The following is a 24,517-nucleotide window of genomic DNA, read 5'->3' on the forward strand; positions in this document are numbered from 1 at the left end:
CTGTGGGAGAAAAATTTTGTGAGATCACATTAGAAAAATGTGGAAGACAATCAATTTAGCAGTTGTTAACATTTTAAAAAAGGAACAAAGAAAATGAGAATATTATGGCCTTTGGTATTATAGGAAGAGCAAAGAGCAAGTAAAGGAAATTGTGGAGTTGTGACAAAAAGGAAAAAGTAGAACAAAAATCAGATAGGACAGAAAATCAGAACCTAAAGCTGTATCACAAAAGATTGACATGATTAGAAGGCTAAGAATCATGACTTCAGAAATAAACAACTAAGAGAATTTAACTACTGTAGAAATTTTGAAAATATAAAAATGTTTTATTATGGAAGAATAATTGTTTCTGAAGGAACTCAGGAAAGAGACGATTTTTTTTGGTAACACTTACGAGTAAAATCACATGTAAAAGGATATCACTGTATCACTGTCATCCAGTTGTTTGAGCGGGTCATCTATTTGTTCGAGGGGGTGCCAGTAATGTCTCCATTCATCCCTGTCATGTGCTAGTGTAGCCCAATGGCATATTGGGGGCTCTTTCAGGGTCAGGGGAATGAGGCCTATCATTTGTTACTGCTTTTGGCATGTCGAGTAAGCCACAGGTAGCTCCAGGCTCTGCCGTGTGGGTGGGATATCTCTGTAGTTTGCCGGGCTCTCTGAGAGGAATGGAAGAAATACTGTGTCACTCTCTCCTGGAGCTTTGCTTTATAGTCTCTGGATCTTGGCCATTGATGAGATTATATGGTGCCTGGGCAGTTTTTGGGTGTGACTGCCATGCTATTGGAAAATGGAGGATCTGGGTGGAAGAGGCCCAGTCCCAATCCAAGCAGGCTTGGAGATCTCAGCCACAGGTCCCACATACCTCGGTTCCTCTACCGGTTTCTTCATGCCTGAGGCTCATCCGAGCATGTGAAGAGTGGCCATGAGCATGACTGTCGCTGGGTTCTGGATGTTTTTGGCTGCTGAGGCTCTGCTTGGGGTGGGGAGGGAAACTCAACCTGCCCCCCTCCGAGGGGCCCCAGTGAAGACAGCCTGGCGTGGGGGAAGAGGTTCTATCAGTTAAAGGATATATAAAAAGAATTTATAAAATATATCATGCTTCCAATGAAAATTCCTGCATGAGAAAATTAAAGGAATCTATATAATGATGTCAATGAGTTAGGTGAAATAGACAAAGATAATTACATCCCTAACTTTGACAACTAAGGGCTACATTGCTATTCATAAAAACTTAAGTGTTAATGTTGATAGAGCTTTTGGAAGACTTGTATCACTTGTCATTCCATTGATCTTCGATTTGCTCGAGCGGGCGTCAGTAACGTCTCCATTCATCCCTGTCGCATGCTAGGGTAGCCCAATGATGTCTGCTCGCTCCAGGAAAAGGAAGAGCCTCAAACCATTCATTCAGGGTTTTGACGAAGAAGTCTGACCATCTCGTTGGTGGGTGGCCACGTGGTCTTTTGACGTCCCGTGGAATCCAGACTATTTCCAAAAATACATATAAGGTCCAATTTCAAAATAGTTATATAAAAAATACAAGTCGAATAGCCATGTGAAAGCTTAGAAACAGTCAGTTGACAGGGGTGACACATTTCTTGCTCGCTGCTTCTAAATATGCCATTAGGGATTCACACTGAAAAGCTCAAAATTCAATATTATGTTTCCTTTTGTTTGTTTTGGCTGCTCTGGTGGTGCTGAGGGTTTACTCCTGGCTCTGTGCTTCATGGATATCTTCTGGGTGATGGTGCATATAGAATCTAGGTAGGCCACATGTAACACCTTGCTATACTAGCTCCCTGTCCCCTAAGTGTTATGTTTTTAAATATGCTAGCAAAAACACATGAGAGCTCATGGAAAAATAAGTTGGATATGATCATTTGTGATACTTTATAAATGAGGTTTAAGAAAATAATAACAGCTTAAGCAATATCCTCCAAATAGATCAAATGACATCTAAAAACTACAAAAAATTCAGTGGACAGTTAAGAGTTTGAACTTAGATCCAGTAAATATTGGCTGTATAATTTGAATGAGATTGAGTCCAAGAAACAGTTCCATAGGTACGGTTTTGGCATTGCATGTGACTCACCTGAGTTCAGTTCCCAGCATCTTTAAAGGCCCCCTGGGTACCATCAGAAGTTATCCCAGAGCACAGAGACAGGAGTTAGCCCTGAGCACAGGCAATTGTGGCCCCAAAACAAAAAAATATTTTTAATGAGATAAATACTGAGACTATATTTGCTCTTTTACTATCATCATCATCATCATCATCATCATGATCATCATCATCATCCCGTTGATCATTGATTTTCTGGAGTGGTCTCAGTAACGTTTCCATTCGTCCTAGTTCTGAGATTTTAGAAGCTTCTCTTTACTTGTCCTTCACAACGGTGCAGCATTGGAGGCTCTTTTAGGGTCAGGGGAATGAGACCCATCATTGTTACTGGTTTTGGCATATGAATACGCCACGAGGAGCTTGCCAGGCTCTCTCATGTGGGCAGGAAATTCGTGGTAGCTTGCCAGGTTCTCCGAGAGGGAAAACTAGGCTATAAGATGTCTGCATGCTTCTGGGAGCTTGGTTTTATAGTCTTTGGATGTTGGCCATTGATGGGATTACATGGTACCGGAGGCAGTCACTGGGTGTGACCACCTAGCTAGTGGAAAATGGGAGATCTGGGCAGAAGAGGCCCAGTCCCTATCCAAGAAGGCTTGGAGATCTCAGTCCCTGGTCCCCCACACCTGGGTTCCTCTGCTGGTTCCTTCTTGTGTGAGGCTCATCCAAACGTGTGGAGAGGGACCTTGAGCATGGCTGTGGCTGGGTTCCGGAGGTCTTCAGCTGTGGGGGCTCCGCTTGGAGTGGGGAGGGAAACTCAACCCAACCCCTCTGAGGGGCCCCAGTGAAGACAACCACGGGCGGGGACAAGAGACTCTGCATGTTGTTTCACAGTAACCTTTTACGAAACTAAAGGGTACTGTCCATGATGTAAACAGGTCAGTCTACTGAGCAAGCACAAGGACACTTGCAGAACTAAGAATGTGACAAGTCTTTCCTCTGCTATTCCAGCAAGAGGGAAGAGTTTTAATCTGTTGCCCTTAAAACTTCAAATGTACTTCCAGGATGCACTGTGAAGGTAGTCTAAAACCTTGAAAACTTCAAGGAGACCTAGAGAAGTAGTTCAGCGGTGTTTACCTTGCATGTGGATGACCCAAATTTAACCCCTGGCATTGCATATGGCCCCCTGAACCCCACCAGGCTGAGCACAGAGCTTGGAGTAAGTTCTGAGCACCACTAGATATAGCACCCCAAATAAAACGGAACAAAAATATTTCAAAAGGTATTGATATCTAGTGGGTTATGCACTATAGCACTATTGTTCTGTTGTTCATAGATTGCTCGAGTGGGCACCAGTAATGTCTCCAGAGCTTGCCAGGCTCTATTGTGTGGGCGGGATACGCTCTGCCATATGGGTGGGATATGCCCGGTAGCTTGCCGGGCTCTCTGAGAAGGACAGAGAAATCAAACCCAGGTCGGCCGCATGCAAGGTAAACGCCATACTTGCTGTGTTTAGTGCTTAAACAACTACAGCTCTGTACCAAGGCCCATCACTCAGTAGTTGTCTGGCCTTGGGCAACTGCTCAGGCTCTCATGTTTTCCCTCATTTTTGCCTCATTAGCGAGATGATGGTGAAAGTAGAGTGACAAATGAAAATAAAATTCTTATAAATAAGAGCCTCTATTTTTTGATATGCTAGATAGTATTTAAGCAGCAAACAATGCAGTTTATCTGATATCCTTACAAAACATGCCATCTAGCCTTTTATATGTTTTCACTTACTTGCTGAAGTGGATAGCTCCCTCAACTCCCAATTGCACTAAAAACTATGAAGCTAAGAGATGTTTATTAGTGCTAATGATGTTCGTATTTCTTGATTGTTTTTCTATGTGAAGCATCTGCTGGAGACAGGACATGAGTCTAATCAAGACTCAGCCTTTTAGGTGTTTATTTTTGTTCCTGTTCTAGCACAGAAGAAATAGAGACAGGCAAAATAATATTCCTAATTAAGTTAATTATGCTTAGTCAGTTAATCACAAGGTGCATAAATTTGTAGTGCATGGCATGAGTTTAGGAGTTAGTTACTGGAAACTACATATTGCTCATTTGAAATTAAGAGGAAAATACATTTGTGGTGGTATTTTTTTTTTTGACCTAGACACATTTTACTCTGATTTGATTTTAATAGAACAAGTCTGGCAAGAATAAGGTCAGAGTCTTTGGTCAATGCAATAGTTTCTCAGAGTGAATAGGATACACTTGACATATTTCATTTATTCTTGTATCTGAGAAGGATCCGTCTGGGCCTTCATAGAAGCATTCATGCTAATAATCACAGCACATGGGCAGGCTGGGCTCTGCACCTTCACAGTTCTGCTGTAGAACCTGCGTTCTGTTTACCGTGCTGGAATCTTGAGACAATTCATTAGCCAGAGATAGAGTATACTTTTCCACATTTTGATGTTTATCCACTTTGAACTCTAACCTTTTCCATATTTCAGAGGAAGTCCCATTTCTATTACTGGATAGTGTACCAATATAGAGATGTGCTCAAAGTTGCTTAGAAGGGGGGAAACACGAGTGAAATTATATAAGCAAATCTCATGCTGGATGACATATGGATAGCTCCTAAGTCACAACCACTATTCTTTTTAGATGTTTTGAGTATTCAAGTTTAAACAACACAGCACATTTGCTATTTTACAAAAACAATCCAGTAATCTAGCATTTTATTGGTGTGAAGAAATCAGATGTCAACTTTAAATATTTAGGAAACATATAGGAAAGTAAATGACTTTTCTGCCTTTTTCTTAGGTCTCTTTATTAAGGCATAAAATACTGTTCTGTTATATTTTGTTTTACTTTTTCCTTTGTTTCAAATAAGGATTTCCTATTAGGGTAATTTCTATCTAGTTGAACTCAAGTCCTTCATAAAATGAGATAAGTTCTGAGAGAAAATGCTAATGCTCAATTATAATATTTCCTGACTGCATTTTACAGTATTTCTTCTCTATATCTTAATTTGTGAATACTTAACATATCTAATGAGACTTTTTGGTATTTGATAATACCCTTAAAACAGTTTATACCATAAAAGCGATATGTTCTTGAGGTGTATATTTTGCAAAAAGGAATATATTTTTTTGCATCAAAAACACAGTTTTGGTGAGTTCCCTATAGTTCTGTTGACTCTTTCCATGAGAACTGGACAGTATTTTCTAAAGTACAAATGTGCTGGATCAATTGAGAGTCAGGATCCTGAATTTTCCATGGCCGAGAGATAGATGGGGTTGGAGTTGGGACCCTGGAGGAGGGCATGGCACAATTGGGGAAGGAAACACACACTGGTGGAGTGTGTGGTGTTAGAATATGTATGTATGAAATCGTATTATTAACAGCATTGTAAAATCATTTAAAAAATCAAAGTATTTTTGCAACACATTCAGGCTACTCTGTAGGTCCTTTCAAAAAGAAAAATTTAAGACTTATTCTAAACGCATTAGATTCATTCCTGATTCAGCCCATTAAGTTGCTAGCATTTTATTTTATTGCTTTTCGGGTCACACCTTGTGATGCACAGGGTTACCCCTGGCTCTGCACTCAGGAATTACCCCTGGCAGTGCTCAGGGGACCATATGGGATGCTAGGAATCGAACCCGAGTCGCCCGCGTGCAAGGCAAACGCCCTACCCACTGTGCTAATGCTCCAGCCCCCTAAGTTGCTAGCATTTTAAACAGTTTAGAAGTTCACTGTTAGTTGATTTTTAAGTTAACAGACTGAAAAAAAAAACCATTGTTACTGGTTCCATTTAAATCTTGATCAGTGCTAATACTCGGGAGCGTTGTCTAATCTACTTCTCAGTTTGTGAGTTTGAACTCGTATAACCTTTCTAGGCACATATTTCTCAAAGCCAGTAGAAGAAAAACATCAAAGAATCTACAAGCAGTAATTTTAAGTATTAAACTAAGTCGGCCCTAGCTCCGCCCTTCCCCGAACAGGTGCATGGGATCCTCTCAGCCCCACACGGCCGGTCAGAGCTTTCCCACCTGACCAGCGCAGGGCTCCTGCAGCACCCCAGCACTCCAGGTTCCCCAATACGTTGCTGGGGCGTGTCCTCTACATCACGGGGCGTGGTCTCAAAGGGGCGTGGCCTCCTGTGGGGCCAGTTATTTTCCCCCCTTCCCTGCTCTGTGGACTTAGGTCACAATCTGTGTAACCTATTTCTTTGAAGAACACCCTGGCCATCTCCGTCACTATATGCCAATAGTCCATTAGCCTATTCTAATTTCACAAAAATACTGTCAGTGAACACAAGAAGCTGCACAAGCCCTTTATAAAGGGAGAATAGCCTCAAGTCTTCACTAGAGGCCCCACATAAGTCAGAAGGAGCGCCTGAGAGTAAGGAAGTATTATAGAAGGGGAGAAAGGCTACTATCATCAACTTAGCTCATCCAGCATCCCCTCTTGCAGCAAGAGGGGATAGGGATAGAGAACTGGAAGGTTCCACCTCTAGTTCCATAACAATATGAAGAAACAGCAAAAGTCCCTACCACAAGGAGAGGATGAAGAAAATATTCCAGAAGCCTCAACAGAGGTTACCCACAAATACTATCTCTCAGATAAAGAATTCAGAGGGGAAATGTTTAAAATGTTCAACAAACTCAAAGTAACCATGGAACAGATATCCAATAAATTAAGGGAGGATATGAAAGAAGCAATGGAATGGTCCACCAAGAAAATACAAGAAGGAATGAGAGCAGAGATTTCAAAACTACAAGCAGAAGTGACACAGATAAAGGAATCAGTAGATTAAATAAAAAACTCAGTAGGTACCTTCAACAGTGGAATGGCTAAAGCCGAAGACAGAATCAGTGAGCTTGAAGATGACCTGCAGAAAACTTACAGGTAACAACAGATAATAGCAAAAGACTTCAAAATGGCTCTAGGGTGAATCAGAGTCCTAGGGGATGACCTCATGAGGAACAATATAAGAATCATTGGAGTGCCAGAAGCACAGGGAAGTAATCTCGATGAAAAAACCACAGTTAAAGATATCATTGCTAAGAAATTCCCAGAGCAGAGAATGCGGGCATCCAGATCCAAAGAGCCCAAAGGGTGTCAGCTAAAAGGGACCCTAATAAAAAGACTCCAAGGCATGTCATAGTCAGAATGATGGATGCCACAGATAGAGACACAATACTGCAAGCAGCAAGGTCAAAGAAGGAAATCACATACAAAGGAGCACCCCTTAGATTCACAGCAGACCTATCAGAGGAAACCCTCCAAGCCCAAAGACAATGGTGGGACAAAGTGAAAAAACTCAATGAAATGAACGTCTCACCAAGAATACTTTATCTGGATAAACTCTCACTCAAACTCAAAGGAACAATACACTATTTCACGTATAAACAACAGTGCAGGAATGTCATAGACTCAAAACCAAACTTAAAAGAAGGACTAAAGGGGCTACTGTAAGACAAGGAAAAAACCTACAAGAACAGTAAACCCTACAGAAAGATGGCACAAAACTCCATGACAATAATCTCTCTCAATGTCAATGGTCTAAATGCACCAATCAAGAGACACAGAGTGGCAAAATGGATCAGAAACTAAACCAAATCTTCTGTTGCCTATAAGAAACACACATAAACAGTCAGAGCAAACACAGACTCAAAGTCAAAGGATGGAAAATAATCCTGCAAGCAAACAACTCCCTCAAAAAAGCTGGGGTGGACATATTAGTATCCAAAAACATAGATTTCAGGTTGAAAATGATTAGAAGGGACAGCGAAGGTTACTTTATATTTATCAAGGGATATGTACAACAGGAAGAAATCACACTCTTAAACGTATACGCACCTAATGAGCGACTGGCTACATGCTTAAAACAACTGCTAACAGACTTTAAGGAGGATATCTCTAGCAGCCCAATAGTAGTTGGAGACTTCAACACTACCTTGTCACCTCTGGATAGATCAACAAGAACAAACCTCAGCAAGGAAACACTGGCTCTGAAGGAAGAAATGGAAGAGAGAGGGCTGGGCTAACAGACCTATACAGGGCTTTATACCCCCCAAAGAAAGAATACACATTCTTTTCCAGTGCACATGGAACATTTTCCAAAATAGATCATGTGCTGGGTCACAAAACATACCTCAATAGAATTGGGAAGATAGAATTTGTATCAACTCTCTTTTCAGACCACGATGTGCTGAAGAGAGAAGCAAATCACACAAAGACACAGAGAACCAAATCAAACACCTGGAAATTAAACAACTCAATATTTAACAATGAGTGGGTCAGGAAGGAAATCAAGGAAGAAATCAAAAGATACCTCAAAACAAATGAGAATGAAGACACGAGCTACCAGAACCTATGGAATGCAGCTAAAGCCATATTAAGGGGAAAATTTATAGCTCTGTAAGCATTCCTCAGGAAAGAAGAAAGGGTCTACATAGATAGCTTGACTTCAGAGCTCAAGATCTTAGAAAGAGACCAGCAAAAGGAACCCAAACCAGATTGAAGGAAAGAAATAACAAAACTTAGAACAGAAATTAACAACATGGAAACCCAAAAAACAATCCGAAAGACCAATGAAATCAAGAGCTGATTCTTTGAGAAAATAAACAAGATTGATAAATTGCTAGCAAGACTCACAAAGAAAGAGAGAGAGAGAACAGAACCCTGATAAGCCGAATCAGAAATGAAAATGGGGACATCGCAATAGAAACCAATGAAATTCTAAAGATCATCAGAGACTTCTTTGAGAGTCTGTATGCCACGAACAAGAGAACCTAAAATAAATGGATAAATTCCTTGATTCCTACAATATCCCAAGATTGAACAAAGAAGATTTGGAATACCTGAATAGACCCATTAATATCAAGGACATTGAAACTGTAATCAAAAGTCTTCCCAAAAACAAAAGCCCAGGTCCAGATGGATTCACTAGCGAATTTTCCAAACATTTAAGGAGAACCTGTTGCCAGTTCTTCTCAAGCTTTTCCAGGAAATTGAAGAAACAGGAACTCTCCCAAATAGTTCCTATGAGGCACATATATCCCTAATACCAAAAGCAAACAAAGACACCACTAACAAAAAAAATTATAGACCAATATCCCTAATGAACACTGATCATCAACAAAATGTTAGCAAATAGAATTCAACAACTCATCAAAAAGATCATGCACCATGACCAAGTGGGACTCAGACCAGGGATGCAAGGATGGTTTAACATTTGGAAATCAATCAACATAATCCATCATATCAACAAAAGAAAAGATAAAAACTATATGATCATATTAGAGAAAGCATTTGACAAGATCCAACACCCGTTCATGATGAAAACTCTCATCAAAATGGGTATTAGATGGAACTTTGCATATAAGTGGATCAACATGGAAAGTATCATGCTAAGTGAAATGAGCCAGAAAGAGAGAGACAGACATAGGAGAGTTGAACTCATCTGCGGAATATATAGCAACAGAATGGGAGACTAACACCCAAGAATAGTATAGTAGAAATAAGTACCATGAGATTTGCTTCATGGCTTGGAAGCTGGCCTCATATGCTGGGGGAAAAGACAGCTCAGATAGAGAAGGGAAAACCAAGTAAAGTGGGGTTGGAGGACCCGCTCAGGATGGGAGGTAGGTGCTGAAAGTAAACTATAGATTAAACACGATGGCACTTACTACCTCTATTGCAAACCACAATACCCCTAGGGAGAGAGAGAACAAAAGGGAATGCCCTGCCACAGAGGCGGGGTGGGGAGGGAGGGTAGGAGGGATACTTGGATCATTGGTGGTGGAGAATGGGCACTGATGGAGGGAGGGGTAACTCGAGCATTGTATGACTGAAACACAAGCACGAAAGTATGTAAATCTGTAACTGTACCCTCACGGTGATTCACTAATAAAAAAATAATCACTGTATCACTGTCATCCTGTTGTTCATCGATTTACTTGAACGGGCACCAGTAATGTCTCTATTACACTCAGTCCTGAGATTTTAGCAGCCTCTCCTTACTCATCTTTCCCAACGATTGGAGGCTCTTCCAGGGTCAGGGGAATGAGACCTATCGTTACTGTTTTTGGCATATTGAATACACCACGGGTAGCTTGCCAGGCTCTGCCGTGCGGGCGGGATATTCTCGGTAGCTTGCCTGGCTCTCCTAGAAGTATGTACATATCTTTTACTGTATTTGGGATATGAATACTCCATGGGGAGCTTGTAAGGCTCTCCCGTGAGGGCAATAGACTCTTTGTAGCCTGTCAGGTTCTCCAAGAGGGAGAACAAGGCTTATTAGATGTTTGGTCTCATAGTCTCAGGATGTTGGTCATTGATGGGATTACCCGGGGCCAGGGGGCAGTTTGTGGGTGTGGCTGCCAAGCTACTGGAAAATGGGGGGTCTGGGTGGAGAAGGCTCAGTCCCAATCTGAGCAGGCTTTGAGATTTCAGCCCCAGGTCCCGCACACCTGGGTTCCTCTGCCGGTCCCTTCATGCATGAGGCTCATCTGAATGTGTAGAGAGTGGCCTTGAGCATGGCTGTGGCTTTATTATTTAATAAAAATATAATAAATTTTAAAAAAGAAAAAGTATTAAGCTAAGTCAAACAATTAATACAAAGTGCTTTTCACATGTCAAAATATTAACTTGATATGTTGTTTGATGGAGAGAAAAATACTTTTATTGAATGGCTGTATTTCATTTTTAAAACTTTTTTTCATTCTTTTATTTATTTATTTATTTTTCATTTATTTTAATTGAGTCACCATGAGAACAGTTACAGGGCTTTTAGGATCAAGTCTCAGTCATACTATGCTCAAACACCCATCCCTTCACCAGTGCACATGTTCTACCAACAATAACCTCAGCATACCCCCCCTCCCACTCCCCCTCTGCCTGTGTGGCAGATGATTTTCACTTTACTCTTTCCTTACTTTGATTACATTCAATTTTCGGCAGGAAACTCACTGTCATTATTTGGAGTTTTTCCTCCAACAGTCAGACCTATTGGAATGGCATCATTAGATTGTATGTTTTCTATTGTTGGTAACAAAGAGCACATGATGTTGCACGGTCGTGAAAGTGGCTGCCCAGATTTGGAATTCTGGTATTAAGCGCTGGGATCATGGCTGTTCAGAAGCAGAGGAGCTGTTCATGGGCGACCGCTCAGAGTCTCATTTGGGCAGGAGGCAGGGCCGGTTCTGCCTCCCCATCGCAAGATTCCCCATGCTTCCTATCCCATCACTGCAAACTCCTACCTCTCTGTCCAACTGGTTCTGAACGGTGGCCGTCGCCATGCTGTCCAGGGGGGAAAAGGCCAAGGGACAGAAACCCTTCGCTTCCTGGAGCTGCGAATGGCTGTATTTTAAAAAATCATATCACAGTTATATAATCATGTAATTCTGAGACAAATTTTACAGTGTAGTTAAAAGGAATAGAAGAAAGAAATGAAGGTTGCAGAAATACAAGGGGATTCTTTTCAAGCATCTCAATAGTCTGTTTCATTGTCCAGGTGAATTCTAGGAGTTCTGTGTCTATCATAAAACTGATCCTGTTTTCAGTTAGTCTGCAAAGCACTTCCCTCCCATAAGACCGGAAGTAAATCACAGTGATGGAAATAGATCACAATCAAGATTCCGGTTATTACAGTGAAAATAATATTGATATCAAGTGTTCAGACATGAATTTCATCCATCAGTAAATCCTCCTACCTTATTGCTAGTGTAAGGATTTATCTTGCAACTTTAACTATTTATTGTTAATTTTGCTTTCTCCCATACATCTTGGTAGTTAGAATTAAATATTCAAGCTCCAATGAAGGTGACCAGAATTTCGTTATTTTTATGTCTCATCAAATTATTTACCTTGCTCGGTATTTACCATCCAATTTGCTCCTGGAATTTCCATTCAAATTTATTTTAGAATGCAAATGTGCTGCTCTGGCTGACAAGGAAAGAATGTTATCAGTGAAACAAAGAAGAAAAATGTGAAAAACTTATTAGAAGAAGAGCGCTTGTTTTTGTAATGCCATTTAGGATGTGATAGATTTGACAAGGAGGCACTGATGGAATATGCAAGCATGTAAATTCAATTTAAAAAGGAGTAATGGGCTTTTCCCCTTGGATTCTTAACTCTCATCTGCTGAACTGTGTCAACACATTTGTTTTTCCTGTACCAGAAAATTCAGTCACAATTATTTCAGATAATTACATTGATTTTAAGGTAGTCCACTTTGTTGAAACTAAGAAATCCTTCCTTCCTTCCTTCCTTCCTTCCTTCCTTCCTTCCTTCCTTCCTTCCTTCCTTCCTTCCTTCCTTCCTTCCTTCCTTCCTTCCTTCCTTCCTCCCTTCCTTCCTCCCTTCCTTCCTTCCTTCCTTCCTTCCTTCCTTCCTTCCTTCCTTCCTTCCTTCCTTCCTTCCTTCCTTCCTTCCTTCCTTCCTTCCTTCCTTCCTCCCTCCCTCCCTCCCTCCCTCCCTCCCTCCCTTCCTCCCTTCCTCCCTTCCTCCCTTCCTTCCTTCCTTCCTTCCTTGCCACACATGGTGGTACTAAGGCTAACTCCTGACTCTGCTCTCAGATATCACTCCTGGTATACCTACCAGGCACGGGGGAACATTTATGGTCTGGGATTGAACTAAGGTGAATGCAAGTGAAGACCCTTACCCACTATACTATTGCTCCAGCCTAGGAAATACTTTCTATATTACTATACTTATCTCACTTCTTTTCTTTTACTGTTTGAGGTTATGTAATTTACAATTCTCTTAATGATGTTATCTCATGTACATAATTACAATACCACATCCATTATCAATATACTCACCTTCTTCCTTCACGTTTATCAATCTCTAAATATTATCTTTATCAATGCCATCAACGTGGCTGTTGTCATCTAACAGGTCCTGCCTCCTTTATTTATTGGTGATTTCTGTTTTTTCCACCATCACTCTTTCTAACACTTCTGACTTTTTCCACATCGTTTTCTCCTATTTTTTTGGAATTCCATTTTTTCAATAATCTTCCCTCAACCTTATTCTATCTTTAGTGGAAATAGACTCGTACATGTTGATATCTATTGGTAACTATAATGCCCCATAATTTCAATTGTATATACCGTCTTACCTCTTATAGCCACTACTCTTATCTCATCTATTTCAGATAGAAATCCAATAATTATTCAATCTAGCCAAGACTTACATTAATGCACCTTCAGTTTCATCTCTTGATATTCTGTTCTATTAATTCTCCTTACTTTCCATGGTCAGTCTCCGCAATCCTAACCACGCATATGTTTGACACATTTATCCTCACTCTGTTACCAAACTCTTCCCTGATAAATTTCAAGTATAAAAATAAACAAGATGCTTTCCTTCACTCTGAAGATAGTTGGAGATCTATGATTTTAGTTTAGATAAACTTTTTGTTGTTATAATTTGAAATCAGAACCCAAAATTTTAGCTTATTTTTAAAAATGTTCAATAATCATATCACTGTTATAGTGTAGTTCACTAATTTTCCCACTGTTTTGCAAAAAAATTTTTTAAAAAGCAAAACTCCAATTCTCTGCTGACTGATGTCTAACAACCTCTACCTTATCTTCATTGTCAGATGCTCATTTTACCTTATTATTCTCCTTTAATAAATGGAAATAATCAATATATAATTTTAATTTTATCATTTCTTTCTCCTTCCATATTTTTAATGGTCTATGTAAATACATAGTAAATGGATGTATTAAGCACGTACTAATAAGTTAGGACCTGGGGTAAAAACTTGGTTATTGTTTTAAGAGTTTTCACAGTCTCATTGTTTTACCCATAATTTTCTCTGAGGTGGAATTCTATCATATTTCCCTCTGAAGATATATAGTTTCATCACCTCTGCCCCTGTTACTTATTAAAGTTTTAGAACTAGCAAACTCCCATTTTAGCTTTCATCCACCTGACTTAAGAGATGGGAAATAAATGGAGTATAATTATTCAAATTAGAAAGTATCAAACCCATCTTATAATCACAAAGAAAAATAAAGTGTGGCACTGTTAATGATGGCAAATGATTAAGGTTGCTGATTGAGAGTTGAGTGTCTGCACTCAAGGGCTTGCTGGGCCCATGGTGACAGCATAGCGCCATCTGCTGGTTGCCAATTCTGGCTCAAGGTGGGAGCTCAAAAGAAACTGAGAGTTGAATATTGGTGGATAACTCTGCTTCCCAAATCACTTCTGATTTTAGGTTTACTGGAAAATGAAATTTTGTCCAAATTATCAAAGAGATTTAACCTTAGGGAAGATTAAGCAGCAACTAAGTCAGATGAATATGATTTTGAGTGGGAAGAAACTTTAGAGTTCAACTGGACCAAACTATTGGATCATCTTACTGATAACAAACCGGAAGCCCAGATACAATATATGACTTTCAAAGTTAAAATTGTTTGTCTGGGATGGAACTGAGTCTAGGGCAACTGTTCGTTAATCTTTCCTCTGCATCTATATTCCTTATTTTTCACACCCAGTGGACACATTCTGTATTTGGTATTATATATCAAAGTATGTTACCATATTGATTGAGAATTTGTAGCACTTGTATCACTTGCCATCCCGTTGATTTGCTCGAGCGAGTGCCAGTAACATCTCCATTCGTCCCTGTCACGTGCTAGTGTAGCCCAGTGATATCTGCTCATTCCAGGAACAGGAAAAGCCTCAATTGATAATTTAAGGAGTAAAAAATAGTTAGTTGTATAACAAAATTTTAATGGTTAGAGACTAGAGGTGTTCTATTCCAGTAGGAATTTTAATTGTACTGATTATAATTATTTAAGGGCACAGTCATAGTTTCTGATCTAGGGTTGAATGTCTTCTCTTTTACCTAGATGCTTATTACAAGATAATCTCCAACATAAATATAGATGATTAATAAGATTAGACAACAACAAAAATGAACAGATTAATTACATTCTTGAACTTCTGGATTTATGAAAGTATTGGCTTCATTATTTAAGTAACAAATTATAGTACTTTGAAAGAGAGCAATTATTTCATAACAGGCAATGCTATAAACTTGGCTTTCCATTAATTTTCTGGTAAAATTGCTTTTTGCTCTTACCCAAATCATGTTATAATAATTAAATGATAAACAGATGCTTGCGATGTTGTTACTTATAGATCAAGTTAATGAGATAGGTATACTTGTTAATTTGGAAATAAGCAATTACACATTTATCTCTCTTATTAAAACTTAGTTGTAAACAGGTTTATGGAATGCACTCAGATATTATCTGAAGATTTATCTATTTCCTAAAGCAAGTATTGAAGGAGAAAAACCCCATATATTTTAAAGTAACATTTTCATGCTTAACAACTTTTATAACATAGACTTTTAGTTTTTTTAGTTTTCAAAAGTATACTAACTTAAAGTTTAGTAGTATAAATTTATTCATTTAAAAATTGGTTTTTATCTTCCTATCTCATCTAGGGCTCCTGATCACAATGCAAGGTGTTGCTTTTATATTAGTACAGGTGTCAAGAAACTTGCTGTGTGAAAATAATATAATAATGTTATTTCCACTAATCCAGGGTAATGATAAATTACTTTTTATTTTTCTTCTATATGTCTTAGCAAATAACACCTTCTGGAAGTAAGTCAGCACTAGACCTCCAGGTTATGTTTACAGCTTGAAAAATATATAAAGAACTTCCCATTCTTCAATTTTTCCTCCTGTCTTTGCTTACCTGGAGATTACCTGCAGCTATTGTAAAATTTTTAATATTGAGTGAAATATATAGGTTGCTTTCTTTCAAAATTCTGACTCTAGGTAACTATGCTATTTTCATTTCTAGTAATACATTTCATACACACGGGAAAGAATATTACTTTGTTTGTTAAATAGAAGCTCTATGAATTCTTTTTCTGTTTTTTTGGGCCACACCTGGCAGGTCCTGGGGCTCACTCTTGGCTCTGCACTCAGGGACCGATCACTCCTGTATGTGCTCAGGGGACTCTATGTGGTGCTCGGGGTTGAACCCTGGTTCATCTCATGCTGGGCAAGTGTCCTACCCACTTTTCTATTTCTCCAACCCCTCTTAGGATTCTTCATTGTGTCAATTCTGCAAATTTATATAAGGCTGTCTTATTTGTAACCATTCTTTTGGTTTAGGTCACTATCAAAAGATTAAAATGAATAAGGTGATCCTCATAATGTGACCTGTCACCAACTCCACTGAAAACATTGCTATCATAAAGTTAAACCTGATCAGTGAGACAGTGTTGAATGATGTCTGACAATATGGAATATTTGGTGTTTGGTTACAAAACTGAGATGATCAAGGAGGGACTCACAAGTGACATACGGGCATTGGTGGAGGGTTCAGGATGCCTTGGTGGTGGTGAAGACTCAATAACTTTGTGCATCAAAACCATACACATTGACACATTATAATCATGATACTTTATAATAAAATTTAAAAACTGATTTAAAAGTGAGGTGAGGGGCCGGAGCGATAGCACAGCGGGTAGGGCGTTTGCCTTGCACGCGGCCGACCCGGGTTCGATCCCCGGCATCCCATATGGTCCCCCAAGCACTGCCAGGAGCAATTCCTGAGTGCAAACCCAGGAGTAACCCCTGAGCATCGCTGGGTGTGACCCAAAAAGCAAAAGTAAATAAATAAATAAATAAATAAATAAAAGTGAGGTGAGATCAAAATAAAATGTTAAGGTAAAACAATCATTCATGTGTGGGGGGTGAATTGAGAGGAACACACTGGCAGTGCTCATGTCTTAACTCTTGTCTCTGTGCCCGGGATCACTCCTAGTACTAACTTTGGTTATGTGATGTGACCGTATGTGATGCAGGGGATCAAATCTGGGTTAACTTCATGCAAGGCAAGTGCCTTAATCCCCATGCTATCTCTATGGCCCTAAAATGGTTATTTCTAAATATAAACATAAAAATAACACTTTTTAAAACACAAAATGATGAAATGCTAATTTCCTCAACAGACATTCTTAATTTATGTTTATTATTAAGTTAATTTAACTTTTGAATAGAATACCTCTTGTTTTGTAATGAAGATTAATATTCAAATCAAATACTTAAATGCCAACTTACAAGACAGTGATTGTGAGTAAAAGTGACTGAAAAAAAAAAAGAATGTGTTAATGTGACCAAATAGCAAGGAATGTTGAGGGATTTGATTCTGTGAAACAGACATATTAAAATGTTTTCTGAAAGTATTTATTATATTAAACAGATCAACCTACATGATTTTGTAGACTAAATGCCATTTTTAGATTAGATACTTCAGTATAAAAGACAATATAATAGCTTAAAATGCAGGTTTGGAGACAATTTTAAGATTAGAGTATGGGATCCTATACCCTGTATGAATTACTTTATGCCCAAGTTTCAGCAAACTATGAATACTAAGAAAATATTGTGTGTATGTGAAGACTAAGTAAACAATATACGCAAACCATGTATACAAATACGAAGTATATAATGATCACCATGGGATAGGAATCTAGCGCTGGGAGTAGGATGAATGAAAATATTCAATAAAATAATTTAATTTATCGTTACCCTCAGAATTGCCTTGATATGAACATTAGTACTAATATTACTACAACTAATATTATTGCAAAACCATAAGTTACCACCACAGCAAAAAAAAAATGAAAACAAAAATAAACCTCAGTGATTTTAGTTAATAACCAAAAAGTCTGGCATCTTATTCCTGCCATGTGTGACTTTCCACAAATCATTTAATGTCTGCACTGCACTGTCTACACTGTCGTCCCGTTGTTCATCGATTTGCTCAAGCAGGCACCAGTAACGTCTCCATTGTGAGATTAGTTGTTACTGTTTTTGGCATATCGAATATGCCATGAGTAGCTTGCCAGGCTCTGCCATGTGGGCGGGATACCCTCGGTAGCTTGCTGGGCTCTCCGAGAGGGATGGAGGAATCAAACCCAGGTTGGCCACTTGCAAGGCAAATGCCCTACCCGCTGTGCTATCGCTTCAGTTCATCATTTAATGTACCTTAGTAAAATAGATTGATCTCAGCAATAGAGAGACTCTAATTGCAATTATAGTGCTAAATATGAAAGGTTAGAAAACAGATTTATCACTACTAAAGATGAAAATATTATTGCTAAGACTTTACAAATGTTTTCTTGGTAAAAATCATGAAATTTTCTCATCCAGAGAAGAAGAGGTCATTCATTTAAGAGATTATTTCTAATGCTACTTCAAAATCATCTGTCTTCCAACTGCAGTCAATTGAGTCCAGTCTATTTCCCCACAAACTCTATTGAAATGGCAATTAAATATTTATGAAGAAATAGATTCAGAGCAGTGTGAGAATGAGATGAAACTCATTAGCAACCCAGAGCTGTTGAAAGCATTCTGGAAGACAGAGAGCAGATGGGATTAAAATGAGACTCGAAAGCAGAGGCGAAGCCTGGAGTGTGGACAAAGAAGGCTAGATGCACTTGAGTCCTTGTTGCTCTGTTCCATGAAGTGTAGACATCCGACTGGATAAGAAACCACTCCATTGAAGTGAAAAATGGGGATAGAATCTGATTACCAGCCAAAGGACTCACAGTGGAAGTGCTGCCAGATTCTCTGCTCTATCTCACGCATGCAGTTCAGTGGAGTTAGTCCGAATAAACGAGAAAATGAATCATAAGCCAAATCTCTCATGATGGCCTGTTAGACACTTGTATTAGAGCTGCATGGTGAACTTATTAAAATTCATGTATCCAACTCCACTCCGGATTAAACATTAGAAAAATATGCATCTGACATCTATTTTATTTTGTTCGGGGGCCACACCCAGCGATGCTCATGGGCTCTGCACTCAGGAATGACTCCTGGTGGTGCTCGGGGAACAACTGGGATGATGAGGATCAAACCCAGGTTGAGCAGGTGCAAGCCACATGCCCTTCCTGCTGTACTATTGCTCTGGCCCCTATTACACACATGTTTTAGGTGATTATTATTATTATTTTGTCTGCTGGGCACTGTATTTTGACCCCACAAATAAAGTTATAATGCATACCCATGTACAAACCCTGGTGACTTCAACTCAGATGATTTTATTTTGCTTTCTGACGTGCTAGTAATAGATTTTAAAAGTACTTGATTTTTATTTTATTTTGTTTTTGTTTGGGGGCCACACCTAGTGATTTGGAAGACCATAGGGGTTACTGGAGATTGAACCCTCAGTTGGTGATTAGCGAAGTAAATGTTACTGCTCAGGCCCCAAAAGGGATCATTTTCAGTATTAAAACGAGACTAACTTCTGGGGTGTAGGTCTAATTTTTGTTGTTGGTGGTGGTGTAGGTCTAATTTTAAGGCCAAAACAATGCACAGGGTGGGACTGAATATACTTCCTCTTTTTTTTCATTCTTAACAAGCAGACTTTAGGATTCTTAGCTAGTTGCGACTTGGAATGGGTTACTGATGGCCGAGTAACTGACAGAACCTCTAGTGCTCGAGGAAAGTGATAGAAGTATGGGAGGTAGCAAGCTCTATATTTTGGATTAATCCCTGTTGCAACTAGGAAATAACACAGAAAACTTGCATTTGGAGTAGTTCAAGAGAAGTAAATGTCTATCATGCAAGACGCACTACCTTTTGTTCTTTTTAGTGTAGCAAACATTATGGTATTGGATGCCATCAATTTAATAAAATTGGAAAAGATGCATTTTGTGTATGACAAGTTACACCAGGAGAATAGAAGTACGAAATAGGAGTATAGCAAAGTGGGCCCCTTAGCTGTTGAGGGGAAGTCTTGCTATCAAGAGTTAAGGAGGTATACATGTTATTAAATCAATTTTTCAATCGACCTTATGTTTCCTTTTCCTACCACAGAAGAACGGAAAAGTAAAAGGCTTTTTCCTTTGTGTCTTAAAAACCTCTTGCATAAGAAGTTGTCATAACCAGATCCTCTTTTCAACAAGGTTGTATCCATCTTCCCAATGTTGCAAGCTTTGTGGTTATGACCCATCAGGTTAGGAGAGATTAGATGATTCCTGACTTTTCAGTGGACAACTCTAGGATAACATGGGTTTGTCCTTTCTGCCTTGCCACAGGGAGCTTAGGTTTATTGGGTTACTCGCATCACAGTGCCCCCATTCCTTTGTGTTTATTTGTAATCTCTTTGTACTCTGCTTCCCCAACTGGTCAATTACCTTTATCTCCTACTCAGATTCTTTTAACTTGTAAATATTACTTTTCTCTTCTGCAAGTTCTTTGCAGAGTTCATTCAGAGCAATGTCTTTTTTTGTATAGACACAAAGAGGACAGCTAATGCTATGCTTTTGTAACTTGGGAGTTAATTGACTCCAAATGATATTCACTCCTGGGCATTTATACTCTCCATTTAAGCCTCAGTTGCCCTCACTTCCTAGCATCCCAAAAGTAGGGTCCCAACAGGGGACTGGATGGACCCAGGGCAAGCTGTGAGCTACAGTGGCATTGAAATGGGCCAAGCCAAAGCACCATAATACTTAACTATAAGTTAAGAGTGTGTTCATGGACAAATTCTGTCATGATCCAAAATGTAACAACTAGATTAGTACCCTGCTAGAATTTTGAAAGATTAATCTGGCCTGAGAACTGTAGTCTAAGATCTATACCGAGATGTCCCCAGGATAGCCACCCTCAAAGCTCAATGCATCTCTTACTGTGTCTATACAAAGTAACTAACATTAAAAAATAGAATTGAGATGTTAATTAAGTTATTGGACTAAGAAGAAGAAACAACCCTCTAGGTGGTATTTTGCCCTTAAGCCTGATCTTCGATGAGAAAGGGCTTTCCTATGTTGGTTGAGCTACCTGATCTGGGTGTCTAGTTGCCACCCAATGAATGGAGAGATGAGCAGGAGAGACAGGGGGAGACGGACATGAGGGGCCGTGTGGGACTAGAGTCTACAATGCGGAGCTTAGTGAGACTGGAACAGGCACGTGGGAAGAATGGAACAAATGGCAACTGATCACCAAGCAGCCTGGCCCTCGTTTCCTCCTTCATCCTCCCATGGCACCGGCTGTCCTGGGTGGGGAAGTATCCTGACACCACCGAATGCAGGTCAGGTGGCAAGAGAGAACCATCAGGCTTTTTTAGCTGCCTTGTGATTACACAGACAACTTCCAAGATAACCGCACTTCCCAAGTGGATATCTTCTTCTGGCCGTACTAAGTGGTTAATCACTTCTTGTGATTCGGTTGGAGACAATTCTGCAGGGCCTTCTCAGCTCTACGGCTCCCTGAAGAGCAGCTGAGCTTTCATTTGCCATTATTGCATTGTGAATCTCTTCCTGTCTCTGCTCAGTGTCCCCGTGCTCACTTCTCCCAGGGGCACACAGCAGTGAGTCATTGACTTGGGACCTTCCATCTCCGAGTCTTTTTCCAAGGATTCCCATCTGTTCTCTAACCATACCTTGGAAAGGTAAGTGGCCTTCTTGACAAGAGCAGTGTTCACCTTCAGTGCTATTGTCTGGGGATGCTGTCAGGGGGTGACCCAAATCACCCATATTTGGCCATCAAGAACTTTGTAGATATAATTGATAATCAGGGAAAACTAGACCTTTAAAGGCAAAGCAACATCTAAAAGAAAACAAACAAACAAACAAACAAACCTAGATGAATAGAGCAAGCAGTTCCAGAGGAAAAAGTCAGTTGGAATAGAAAAAAGGAGGCTAAGTGTTTTCATTGGTTTTCTTGATCTAATTGCGGTTTGTGTTTTATTCAGTCTTCCCTTGATGACTATAGCTTTTTATACTCCTATAGGACATTTGTGTGTTTTCTTCTATGAATTCCTGGTTTAGTATTGTGTTGTTGTACCTCCTGTATTAATTGCTCCCAAGAAAGACAGATTTACTGTTTTTTTCATTGTCGTTGTTCTTTTCCCCCCTTATTTAACTTTAGATCTACATAATTGCCTCTTTATGCAGTATATTTGCATTATTTGTTATAAGTCAGTTATATAGTGTTCTGCAATTTCATTTACTTATTTAAAGTCATAGAAGAGCCTGACAAGCTCTCTGTGGCATATTCAATACGCCAAATACAGTAACAATAATAGGTCTCATTCCCCTGACCCTGAAAGAGCCTCCAATCATTGGAAAAGATGAGTAAGGAGAGGCTGCTAAAATATCAGGGCTGTGACGAATGGAAATATTACTGGTGCTTGTTCGAGCAAATTGATGAACAATGGGATGTCAGTGATACAGTAATATAGTGATATAAATAATATTGTATTATAATTTTATTTTTTATTTATCTACTTTTTTGCTTTTTGGGTCACACCCAGCGATGCTCAGGGGTTACTCCTGGCTTTGCACTCAGGAATTACTCCTGGCGGTGCTTGGGGGACCATATGGGATGCCGGGGATTGAACCCGGGTCGGCCGCGTGCAAGGCAAACGCCCTACCCGCTGTGCTATCGCTCCGGCCCCTGTATTATAATTTTAAATGCATTTAGGTATGTGTTATGGGAAACCAACACATGTATATATGCTACTTGAAGTTCACTACTAAAAATTTACCCAATTCTCTTATCCCACTAAGTTATTTTTGTGACAATATGCTTGTTTAAAGAACTCTGTTGTTCTTTATGTTATTCTAGTGGAGGAATTATTTTTGACAATTTTCATGAGAAAAGTGGCTCCATTTTTGGAACTACTAATAACAGTTTTCAATAGAACCTACGCTAGATGAGACCATGTGGTTCTATTAAGGGTTTTCCCTGGAATATCAACTCAATTGAGATCCTCCATGCTGAACAATTTAGTAACTAATAGTAGCTCTTCACTGGATACACTCTGTGTGTGTGTGTGTGTGTGTGTGTTTGCATGCACGAGCTTGCATGTTTGCATGTACATGCTCACACATCCGTGTGTTTGAAGTAGGGGGTATATGTGTGCTAGGCATTTGAATTGCTTGTTTGGTTGAGTACCAAGCATGTACAAAATAATGGTAGCTAATAATATTTTAGATCCAATTAAAAACTAGATGATGAGAATAATTGCCCCTCTTCCTCTAGAAAATATGGTCCATTAAGATTCATCTGATCTCTGTTTTTTAATTTGATATAATTGGGACATCATTCATACAGTGAGCATTCTTATGGAGTGTCAGTCATGTATATCCTTTTAAACAACACATTAGCTTCCCCAAATCTCAACTGTTTTGTTTTGAAAGAAATGAAAACAGTGGTATCCTACTTTGTGGGAGAGCAGTTTAGATTAAATTTATGATGATAGTGCCTAGAGCATAGTAATCCTGTGTAGGTAAAATATAGTTTCCATTAAGACTGCTACAAAATTGAGGAGGCTGGAGAGACAGGATAGCGGGCAGAGTGCCTTGCTTGCTGCCAACACAGCACCTCATGTGGTCTCTTGAGCCTTGCCAGGAGTGATACCTGAAAGCAGTCATAAATAAGCTCTGGATGTGACCACAAAGCAAAACATAACAAACTAACCCTCAAACACAAAAAATAAAAACTTTTACCAAGTTGAGATGTTAAATACTTTTTAAAGCTGTTAGAATAATGGCAAATATTTACTAATTGATAGAAATCAAAGAAGATGTAGATGAAAAAATTAGTAAATTTCATTGAACTATTATTTAGTTACATGAATCTTATGACTGTAAAAGATTAAAACACAAGGTGAAAATGACTAAATACTCCTTTCTAAAATATTTGTGGTAGGGATCCCTTTTGGCAGTATTAGGTTGCTGGGAAAACTCAGGGTCTCATCCAAGCAACACATTTGCACTACCACTAGAACCACCTCCTCCACTCCTCAACCTTTATTCTGGGGAACTGTACTGCTATAATCATTTGAGGTGGGGAAACACATTTGACTAAAATGTTTTTAATAAAATTAACTCATTATGCTGGACATTATGCTAAACAGGTTAAGATTTCCTGAATTAACCAAAGTTTACTATAGGAATAGAATTTATATAAAATGTCCCATAATTTAAACTAGTATTAGATCCTTCTTTTTATTTATTTATTTATTTATTCTTTGCTTTTTGGGTCACACCCAGGGATGCTCAGGGGTTACTCCTGGTTCTGCATTGAGGAATTACTCCTGGCAGTGCTGGGGGACCATATGGGATGCCAGGGATCAAACCTGGGTTGGCTGTGTGCAAGGCAAATGCCCTACCTGCGCCTAGCTGCTTCTCTTAGTTGGATTTAAAACTAGGTTTAGATTTCATGATATATTTTGGAGCTACAGTTTTATCTAGTAAAATTGATTGTATTAAGTTGTTTTACTTGTTAGACTTGTTTAAACTACTATTTTGAATATTCTACATATTTTATTATATGTTATTATATACATTTATAAGTTTCCAGTGGTGTCATTTATTGAGAAGAATGTGGTTGAAACATTAAATTTCATAAACATCAAACTTTGGCAATAATTATTTGATTTGAGGCTAGCAATCTTTTT

The sequence above is a fragment of the Sorex araneus genome, chromosome 4 (assembly GCF_027595985.1).
Source record: "Sorex araneus isolate mSorAra2 chromosome 4, mSorAra2.pri, whole genome shotgun sequence".
Lineage (NCBI taxonomy): Eukaryota > Metazoa > Chordata > Mammalia > Eulipotyphla > Soricidae > Sorex > Sorex araneus.